The sequence below is a fragment of the Herpailurus yagouaroundi genome, unplaced genomic scaffold, assembly GCF_014898765.1.
Source record: "Herpailurus yagouaroundi ecotype Mexico unplaced genomic scaffold, PumYag 67700, whole genome shotgun sequence".
NCBI classification, from domain to species: Eukaryota; Metazoa; Chordata; class Mammalia; order Carnivora; family Felidae; genus Herpailurus; species Herpailurus yagouaroundi.
Genome location: NW_024420499.1, coordinates 2,076,259 through 2,084,591, shown reverse-complemented (window position 1 = coordinate 2,084,591; position 8,333 = coordinate 2,076,259).

Sequence of the window (8,333 nt, the reverse complement as noted above, 5' to 3'; positions counted from 1 at the left end):
CCACTCTAACCTCTTTTTTTTTTTTCCTTCCCCTCCCCCATGGGTTTCTGTTAAGTTTCTCAGGATCCACATAAGAGTGAAACCATATGGTATCTGTCTTTCTCTGTATGGCTTATTTCACTTAGCATCACACTCTCCAGTTCCATCCACGTTGCTACAAAAGGCCATATTTCATTCTTTCTCATTGCCATGTAGTACTCCATTGTGTATATAAACCACAATTTCTTTATCCATTCATCAGTTGATGGACATTTAGGCTCTTTCCATAATTTGGCTATTGTTGAGAGTGCTGCTATAAACATTGGGGTACAAGTGCCCCTATGCATCGGCACTCCTGTATCCCTTGGGTAAATTCCTAGCAGTGCTATTGCTGGGTCATAGGGTAGGTCTATGTTTAATTTTTTGAGGAACCTCCACACTGCTTTCCAGAGCGGCTGCACCAATTTGCATTCCCACCAACAGTGCAAGAGGGTTCCCGTTTCTCCACATCCTCTCCAGCATCTATAGTCTCCTGATTGGTTCATTTTGGCCACTCTGACTGGCGTGAGGTGATATCTGAGTGTGGTTTTGATTTGTATTTCCCTGATAAGGAGCGACGCTGAACATCTCCTTTCAACATTTTAAATTTGGCATATCTTCATGTCCTGGAGATTCCTACATTCGCGTCTCCTTCAACTATTTGGATATTTGGAAGCAAGCTAAATTGTGGTAGAGTAGTGGGCTCAATCAGCCAGCTATGTCCAAATGTTATCTCTACCTCTGGGAAATGGACTTAAATTACTGGATCCATAGTTTCATCACTGAACAAGGAGGTTACCATTACTCCTTGCCGTCGTTTTGGGGATTAAATGAGGTAATTCATATAGAGATCATAAAACAGTGCCTGGCATGCAGGAAGGACTCAGTAAGTTGTAATTCTATTTACCACTGAACATACTCCTTTTGAGAGTGGGGCTTGGAAGAAAACTGTTTTTCTACATCACACAGTGGTCTCTTCTAAGGGTTTCTTGTGTTAATTCTCAAACTTTAGTGCGTGAGATTCTTCTGGGGGAGCTTTGTACAAATACGAACCCCATGGCCTCACCCCTAGACCCATTCCGAAGCTCTGGGATGTGGCTTATTTATCAAGCACTTGAGTCGATTCTACTGTTGATAGTCCGGAAGTCACGTTTTGAAAAAAGCAATGCAAATTGACATTCCTGATTTTAATCGTCCTTGAGAATTAAGAATTTAAGTGTTTTGTCACCATTAAAGACGAGAGGTATTTTAAGTCTTTTGGGCATTCTGAAAAAGTCATAGAGTCCCATTTTATTTTCTGCTCTGCAAATTTGAAAGAGTGCTATTGCTATTACATATCATCAGTGAAGAAAAAGCTACTGACGTAGAATTGAAAAGCCTAAAGGGACATTTCAGCAATATGAGTGATGGCATGGTTTGTCTCTGTGTACTTATATCTGATGTCTCTTTGGCAAATAAAAAGCAACAGCGACTCCTAATGCATCATATATATTTTGAGTCTAATAATTGATGTTGAGTTGCCTCTTTACAGGCAAAAGCATTCAAACATTCGGAAATGAAAGGAGACTGGTTGAAAAGTGAAACAATCAGTAAAATTGGTAGAAGAGCAGTTGTGTTCTAAATTACCCTTATGATTTCTGGGGCTTTAAAATTGATCCATTTCACATTCTTCCTCTTCAAACAGACTTGCAAGGTGAAAACATCAATTTCAGCTTTATGGCATTTTTTCCCACCACAGGCTTCCAGACATACTATCTGATTGGCTCCCTGGTGGACTCCTTTATTGACACAGATTTTCTATTTGGAAGCTGCCTTCCATAGTTTCTTAACGTGACTTTTGCTTCTGCTTTTGTTTGGGGCAGTTCATGTTAGGCTAGGCGGGAAGTCATCACAGTCTTTCTCTTTCTCGAGAACAATCTTATCTTGTGGCAGCTCTCGTTATTGAGAACATATGAAATGGACAAACTCTGTGTGTGTGTGTGTGTTTGTGCGTGTGTGTGTGTAGCTTCCCATTGCAAACACATTGTGGAGTATTTTGAAAATCTTGTGGCCATTCCTTAGGATAGAAAGCAAATGGAGGAAGGAAGGAGGATGTAATACACATCCCATCAATGTATATTACAGTATCTGTAGTGGTTAAGATCAGGAATTTCGTCAACTCTGGTAGATCCCAATTCAAGTCTTGGCTCCAAACTCTTTGTGACTTTGCGCAATTATGCATATTATTTAAAGCCCAGTTTTTCTTGATCTGTTAAAGTTGATAATAAGACAACCTATCTCATATACTTGGAGTGCACAATAAATGGGATTATGCATATACGTAATCGTATTATAAGTATGCATATACATGAACATATTTAAAACCCAGTAAATATGAACTATCATTACCTTATACATATGTGTGTACTAAGGTATTGTTATTTCTGTTTTATACAAGAGAAGCCCGTTTCAGACACAATGATGACAGCAAGAGGGCAGACTGTAAGGTTTCCCAAGAAACATCAAGTAAACAACAGCAGACTGACTGAGACAGTTTTATTGGTGCTCAGAAAACCAGCCAAGGATCGGCAACAACCAAGCAAATAATCAATCGAGAAAAAGCACACGTAAAACAGGAAAATTTGTGGCAGTTTTGCTTCCCTTGTCCTGCTTCCTCTCCACACGGCATGACCACGAGGAAGTCATTCAGCTTTGGTTCTCTCTCTTAGGATAGAAGGAAAAGAGCAAAACTTGTCTGCAACATTCTGGCCTATCTGCAGACTGCTTAAGGCACTGGTTTCCGAATCACCTGACTGCAGGCCCAGACAGGAATGATGGTGGCATGATTTGGATCTCAAGTTGGAAGCTGCAGAAGGTGTGTCCCATGAAGATTGTAGGGAGTCTGGATGCCTGTGGATACCTGGGGGTAAGTGATTAAGAACACAGGAATATAGGATAACATTCTAGATGCCAAGAAGAAACAGAGGTGAGACTCGTAGAGAAATGAAATCGTTTAGAGGCAGCTTTGTACATGGGAGAAATGGAAAAACACACCCTTATACCCCCAGCACTAGATAAGACAGAGGGCCATAGAAGGCCTAAGAATTCTTTAAGCCTTCATTCTAAGGCCAGTTAGTGACGTTCTTCCCCAACGCAGAGCCAGTCTGCAAAGGCTGGCAGAAAAGACTCCCTTTTCAAATGCCAAATTTTCTTTTTTAAGTTTTTTTTTTTTAATTTGGACAGAGAGAAAGAGAGAGAGAGAGAGAGAGAGAGAGAGAGAGAGAGAGAATCCTAAGCAGGCTCCGTGTTGTCAGCACAGAGTTCAACATGGGGCTCAATCTCATGACTGTGAGATCATGGCCTGAGTTGAAATCAAAAGTTGGGCACTTGACCACCTGAACCACCCTGGCACCCCTCAAACCCCTTTGGTCTGGTTTCAGCCAAAGACCACAATGCATACAAAATAGATAGGGAAATGTGAGAATCCAGAAAATTATATATGAAAAACAATGATGTCAACAAAGGGAGAGAAATTAAGAAAAATAACCAAACAGAAATTTTGGAGCTGAAAAATGCAATAATTGAATTGAAAAATTTATTAGAGGCGTTCAACAGATGATTAAACAGAGTAAAATTGATGACCATTGATTTGAAATTATAAAGTTTGGAAGACCAAACGGAAAACAGGAATGAAGCAAGGTGAACAGAGGCTCAAGTGGTTTATGTAACATCATCAAATGGACCATTATCTACATCATGGAAATCCCAGAAGGAGAAGAGAGAAAGGGCGCAATGAGCTTATTTGGAGAAATTTTGGACAACCATGTTCTAAATTTGAGGAGAGAGATAGATATGCAAATCCGAGCTGCTCAACAGATCCTAATTCAATAAACAGAAAAAGACCCACAATAAGACACATTGGTTTTTTTTAAAGATTTTATTTTTAAGTAATCTCTACACCCAGTGTCAGGCTTGAATTTACAACCCCAAGATCAAGAGTCACATGCTCTACCAACTGAGCCAACCAGGCGCCCCAGTAAGACACATTGTAGTGAAACTGTCTAAAGCAGAGAAACAAAGAACCATGAAAGCAATAAGAGAAGAGTTGTCATATACAGGGAATTCTCAATAAGATTATAGACTGATTTCTCAGCAGACACTCTGGAGGGCAGGAGGCAGTGGAATGATATATTTAAAGTGCTGAAAGAAATAAAAACTGTCAACTGAGAATTCTAAATATTTAAAATTTTTAATGTTTTATTCATCTTTGAGTGAGAGAGAGACAGAGCATGAGTGGGGTAAGGGTAGAGAGAGAAGGAGTCACAGAATTGGAAGCAGGCTCCAGGCTCTGAGCTGTCAGCACAGAGCCTGACGTGGGCTCGAACTCACAGACCGTGAGATCATGACCTGAGCCGAAGTTGGACTTTTAACCAACTGAGCCACCCAGGCGCCCCTAGAGAATTCTATATCCTGCAAGACCGTCCTTTCAAAATGAGGGGGAAATTAAGACATTCCAATATAAGTAAAAACTGGAGGAGTTCATTACCATTAGACCTGCCCTACAAAAAAAATGCTAAAGGGAGTCCTTCAAGACAGTAACCGGAAGCCATATGAAAAGTTCTCTAGGAAAGGTACATACATGGATAAATAGAAGAACTTTATTGTAATTTTGGTTTGCAACCCTACTTTTTGTGTGTCTATAGAAATTAAAGTACAAAAGCATAAAATAAGTATAAATCTGTGGTAATGAGTCCACAAGATACACAGTGTAAGCGGTGACATCAATAACAAAAGAGGGGAGGTTGTGAAGGATTAGAGATGTTTTATGCAATGGAAATTAAGTTGCCATCAATTTAAAATGGTTTTTTTATAACTTTCAGCTGTTATGTATAATCCCCACAATAACCACAAACACACACACAACAACCCCACAATGGGTTAAAAAAAGAAACCAGAAGAGGAATTAGAGAAAACTTCGGAATGAATAAAAATGAAAACAAATTATGTCAACATATATGGGATGTAGGGAAAGCATGTTTCGAGGGAAATTTACAGCTGCAAATGCCTACATTAATAGAGGAGAAAGCACTCAAATCAAGAACCTAAATTTAAATTCTAAGGAACTAAAAAAGAACACACTAAACCCAAAGCAAGCAGAATGAAACAAATAACAGAGTGGATATAAACTAGAGAATTGAGAAACAATAGATAGAATCAATAAAACTAAAAACAGGTTATTTGAAAAGATCAACGAAATTGATAAGCCTTTAGCTAGATTGACCAAGAAAAATAGGGAAAGACTAAAATGATGAAATTGATAATTCAGAAGACATCATGATTATTGATCTTACAGAAATAAAAAGCATTATAAAGGACTACTATGAATAATTGGATGCAAATAAATTAACATAAATGAAATGCTCAAAACCTAGAGAGACACAAACTGTCATAAGTGACACAAGAAGAAATAAAAATCTGGTTATACGTATAAAAGTAAAGAGATTGAGTTAATATTTTAAAACTTCTCACAGAAAGAGGCATAGGACAAGATGACTATTCTAGTGAATTCTATCAAGTGCTTTTTTTTTTCTTTTTTAACATTTATTCATTTTTGAGAGACAGAGAGAACAGAGTGTGAGCAGGGGAGGGGCAGAGAGAGAGGGAGATAGAATCCAAATCCGTCTCGAGGCTCTGGGCTGTCAGCCCAGAGCCCGATGCGGGGCTCAAACTCACTGACCGCGAGATCATGACCTGAGCCAAGTTGGATACTCAACAGACTAAGCCACCCAGGCGCCCCTATCAAGTGTTTAAGGAAGAATTAATACCAATCCTTCACTAAATGGATGGATGAATGAATGAATGAATGTAGAGAACATTCCCACACTTACTCTATTGCCCTGATTCCCAAACCAGACAAAGACATAAGAAAAGAAGACAAAAAGTCAATATTCCTTATGAATATACATGAAAAAGCTCTAAACAAAATGCTAGCAAACTGAATTTAAAACATATAAAAATATTTTTTATGATTGTGTAATGGGATCAAGTGGCATTTATCCAAGAAAGGCAAGGTTGGTTTACCCAAGAAATTAATCAGTGTCATGCAACGTATTCATAGAATAAAGAACTATAACCAACTACTCATTTCAATAAACACAGAAAAAGCAGCTGGCAAAATCCAACAAGCTCTCATGATAACACTCGATAAACTGAGATTAGAAGATTATCTTCCAGGCCTGCCTGGCTGGCTCAGTCAGTAGAGCATGTGACTCTTGATCTCAGGTTTGTAAGTTCGAGCCCCATGTTGGGTGTGGAAGCCTACTTCTAAGAATTAAAAAAAAAAAGAAAAAAAAAAAAGATAAATTCCATTGAACTGTTACAGACCATTTATGGAAAACCCACAGCTGAGATCAACTTGAGGTTGAGAGAGGTAGTGTTTTCCCCATAAGATCGGGAAAGCAGGAGCAAGACAAAGATGTCCACTCTCACCATTTCTATTGAACATTGTACTGTAGGTTTTGGCTAGGGTAATTAAGTAATAAACAGAAATAAAAGGAAATAAGAAGCAAAATGATACTTACAAATGACATGGACATGTAAATAGAAAATACTATGGAATGCACCACAAATCTACTAGAACTAATAAATGAGTTGAACATGGTTATTGGGAACAAGATCACTATATAAAAAATATATTAGAATTTTATACACTAGCCATACAAAAAAATCCAAAAGTGAACCCAAGAAAAAAAATTCATTTAAAATAGTATCAAGGGGCGCCTGGGTGGTTTAGACACTTAAGCGTCCAACTTCAGCTCAGGTCATGATCTAGCGGTCGGTGAGTTTGAGCCCCGGGTCGAGCTCTGTGCTGATGGCTCGGAGCCTGGAGCCTGCTTTGGATTCTGTGTCTCCTCCTCTCTCTGCCCCTTCCCTGCTCACACTCTGACTCTCTTTTCTCTCAAAAATAAGTAAACATTAAAAAATAAAATAAAATAGTTATCAAAAATAACAAAATACTGCAAAATAAACTTAACAAAATAAGTGCAAAACTTGTACTTTGAAAAACCCATATGTTGTTGAAAGAATTTAAAGATCTAAATAAAGACCAAGATAGCCTATGTTCACGGATCAGATTTAATTTTTTTAAGAGGGCAGTACTTCCCAAATCTACAGGTTCTTTTTTTTTAAACTTTATTAATTTTTTAAATGTTTATTTTTTTTTGAAAGAGAGAGAGAGAATGCAAGTAGGGGAGGGTAAGGGAGAGGGGAGACAGAATCCGAAGCGGGCTCCAGCCTCTGAGCTGTCAGCACAGAGCCCGACGCGGGGCTCGAACTCACAAATGGTGAGATCAGACCTGAGCCAAAGTTGGACGCTTAACCAAATGAGCCACCCAGGTGCCCCCCCAAATCTACAGATTCAATGCAATTTATTTCCAAATTCCAACTTACATTTTTCAGAACTTAATAGCTTGTTCATAAAATTTTTACAAAGATGTCAGGGATTCAGACTAGACAAAACAATCTTAAAAACAACAAATTTGGGAGACTCACACTTCCTCATTTTGAAACATACTACAAGGTTACAGTAATAAAAACAGTGGTATCGGCACGAGGAGAAATCAGTGGAATAAAAGTCCAGAAATAAACCCAGGTTTTTATGGGCAATTGATTTCTGACAAGGATCTCAGGACAATCCAATGCAGGAAAAGATAGTCTTTTTCTAAAAATACTGCTGATAGCCATATGAAAAAGAGTTAAAGTTGGACTCCTTTCTTAAGCCACACACCAAAATTAACTCCGAATGGATCATAGACCTAATGTATGAGCTAAGATTATAAAAACCCTTAGAATAAACTATGCTAGTAAATCTTTGTGGCCTTTGATTATTAAATATTAAATATATGCATTTAATATATTAAATATTAAATATATATTTATATGTCTATAAATATTTGTGGGAAACTTTCTTCACTGTGTCCTTTGTGAAAAGATAATGCTCTGAATGGGAGAAATTATTTGCCAATCATATATCAGATAAGAAACTTTCATCCAAAATACACGAAGAGCTCTTACAACCCACCAACAAAAAGACCCATGACATAATTAATAAAAGGGTAAAGGATTTCGATAGACATTTCTCCAAAAAGATATACAAATTGCCAGAAAGCACATGAAAAGATGCTCAACATCACTGGTCGCTAGGGAATTGCAAACCAAAGCCACGATGAAATATTCTTTTATATGCACTAGGGTGGCTCCATTAAAAGGCACAGATCATACAAAGTGGGGGCAAGGCGAGCCTTGTTATATATCCATAGGATGAAATATTATTTGGC